Raw genomic sequence first — 2,712 nt, 5'->3', positions numbered from 1 at the left:
GACTACTCCGTCAGGTTATTTTCGACAGCTGATGGCGATTTCTGGTGGTGGGGGGGGGAATAGAGGAAAGCGAGCCGATGTAATGTTTTCACACTCATATTCATCTCCTTTCATCTTGTTCCTCCAGCCACATCATGTTTGGGTTGCCAGAAAAAATAGGCTAGAGCCACTCGACTGAAAATCCCATTGAGAAGAAGACCCGGTGCTTTCCTTTAACTTCACACGGCGCTATTTAAACAAAACAAAACCCAAACATATCAGTGCGAAATTAAACTTCTCTGCTTCCAGTCCGGTTTTATCTTTTACAAATGGGAAATGCAATACAAAAGACTAGCATCCAATTTAATAAGCGCCTCGCATGGTTTACCACAGCAGGGAATTCCATTGGCGTTTTTTTTCTCATCAAGTCAGAGACATTTCATGTTGCAAGACAGTATAGGACAGCCAATATTACATGCGACCGACTTCTCATACTATACAATCGGCTCTGCACTGTCATACACACAAAGCCAACACTACGAAGAGATTAGGGCCACCGGTGAAGAATGTATGTGAGTTTTGACTTTATTCTCAGATTCTGACTTTTTTCTCACATACTTTTTTAGTAGTCATAATTCTGAGATAAAGTCAGAATTCTGACTTTAATCTCAAATTCTGACTTTTTTCTTAGAATTCCGACTTTTCTCAGAATTATAACTTACTAAAGTATGTGAAAAAAAGTCAATTCTGAGAATAATTCAGAATTCTGACTTTAATCTCAGAATTCGACTTTTTTTCTTAGAATTCCGACTTTTCTCAGAATTATGACTTACTAAAAAGTTGTGAGAAAAAGTCTGAATTCTGAGAATAAAGTCGAATTCTGACTTTAATCTCAGAATTCTGACTTTTTTCTTAGAATCCCCTTTTCTCAGAATCTGACTTTTTTTTCTTAGAATTCCGACTTTTCTCAGAATATGACTTTTTCTCACATACTTTTTTCAGACATAATTCTGAGAATAAGTCAGATTTTGACTTTACTCTCAGATTATGACTTTTTTCTTAGATTTCTGAGAATAAAGTCAGAATTATTCTCAGATTCTGACTGAAAAAGTATGAGTGAGTTTGACTTTATCTCAGAATTTTGAGAAAACAGAATTCTGAGATTAAAGTCAACTCACATACTTTTTTCAGTCAGATTCTGAGAATAAGTCAGAATTCTGAGATTAAAGTCAGAATTCTGAGAATAAAGTCAAATTCTGAGTTAAAGTCAGAATTCTGAGAAAAAGTCAGAACTCACACACATTTTTCACCAGTGGCCCTAATCCTCTTCCGTAGTGTGTGACTTTTCTTTAAAGTCAATTCTGACTTTTTTGAAATCGACGAATAAAGTCAGAATTCTGAGATTAAAGTCAGAACTCACATACATTTTTCACCAGTGACCCTAGTCCTCTTCCCTACAACACAGTCTCACACCCGGCCCATCAAAAACGCAAAAAATCTCAGTCAGATGCGGGGTGCTTTACATTTCCAATGTACAGTAATCCCATTGGCAGCAACATTGGCACGCTGAGTCCTCCTTTGGCTCATTTTTTCAATTTTTTCTGTCGTTTGCTGACGCTGAAAACACTCAGTATTGACAAGTCGGCAACCACTTCTAACAATTCTCTCAAAAGTTGGTCAGGACTCTTGGCGTCAAATTTGATGCTCTCGGGACTTGCGTCTCTCGGGACTCGCGACTAGCCCTTTGGCATCGTTTTAGAAACTCTAGGCCAATTCTTGTGGCAACACCGGGGCCCTCAGGGGACTGTCTCTCTCCCTTCCTCTTCCCCATCTACACCACAGACTTCACTACCACACAGAGTCCTGCCATCTTCAGAAGTTTTCTGATGTCTGCTGTGGTTGGATGTATCAGCGAGGGGGACAGGCTGATACAGAGCTGTGGGGGGGGCTTGTGTCACATGGAGTGAGCAGAACCATCTACAGCTCATCGTGTCAAAACCAAGGAGCTGGTGGTGGATCTAAGGAGAGCCAAGGCAGCTTGAGCCCTGTTCCATCCAGGGTCAGTGTGGACATGTGGAGGACTACAAATACCTGAGAGCGCACTTAGACAATAACTGGACTGGGCCAAGAACACTCAAGCCCTCACAGGAAGGGCTAAGCCGTCTCTATTTTCTGAGGAGGCTGAGGTCCTTCAACATCTGCAGACGATGCTGAGGAGGTTTATTGAGTCTGTGGTGGCCAGTGCTATCCTCTTTGCTGTTGCATGCTGGGCAGCGGGCTGAGGGTAGCGGACGCTAACAGACTCAACAAACGGATCCGCAAGGCCAGTGACGTCGTGGGGTGAAGCTGACCTCCTGTCGGTGTGTCGAGAGGAGGACGCTGTCCAAACTACATGCCATCTTGGACAATGTCTCACACCCCTCCATGGCTTGTTTGCTCAATCACAGGAGCACTTTCAGTGACAGACTCATTCTCCCCAAATGCACCACAAAGCGCCACAGGAAGTCATTCCTGCCTGTGGCCATCAAACTTTTTAACTCCTCCCTCTGAGTGTCGACACACAGACACTCAGAGAGGTTGAAACTGGACATATCCATCTGTTTTGTTGTGCAATAACACTGGCCTGACGTGTGCAATTCTCAACTACTACAATTATTATTATTAGCATTATTTTAATTTCACCATTGCAATTCCTTAATTATGTTAATTATGTAAATAATGTATAATAACATT

The 2,712-nt window shown here is 41.9% G+C and overlaps 1 protein-coding gene across 1 annotated transcript in view; it reads left to right on the top strand.

The window, feature by feature from the left end:
- Window positions 1-2,712, top strand: part of aff2 (AF4/FMR2 family, member 2) — a 197,518-nt gene that overhangs the window by 136,627 nt on the left and 58,179 nt on the right.

Source organism: Etheostoma spectabile, unplaced genomic scaffold (genome assembly GCF_008692095.1).
Source record: "Etheostoma spectabile isolate EspeVRDwgs_2016 unplaced genomic scaffold, UIUC_Espe_1.0 scaffold273, whole genome shotgun sequence".
Taxonomy (NCBI): Eukaryota; Metazoa; Chordata; class Actinopteri; order Perciformes; family Percidae; genus Etheostoma; species Etheostoma spectabile.
Note: the sequence above shows the minus strand (reverse complement) of the source record. Positions and strands in the feature narration are given on the sequence as shown.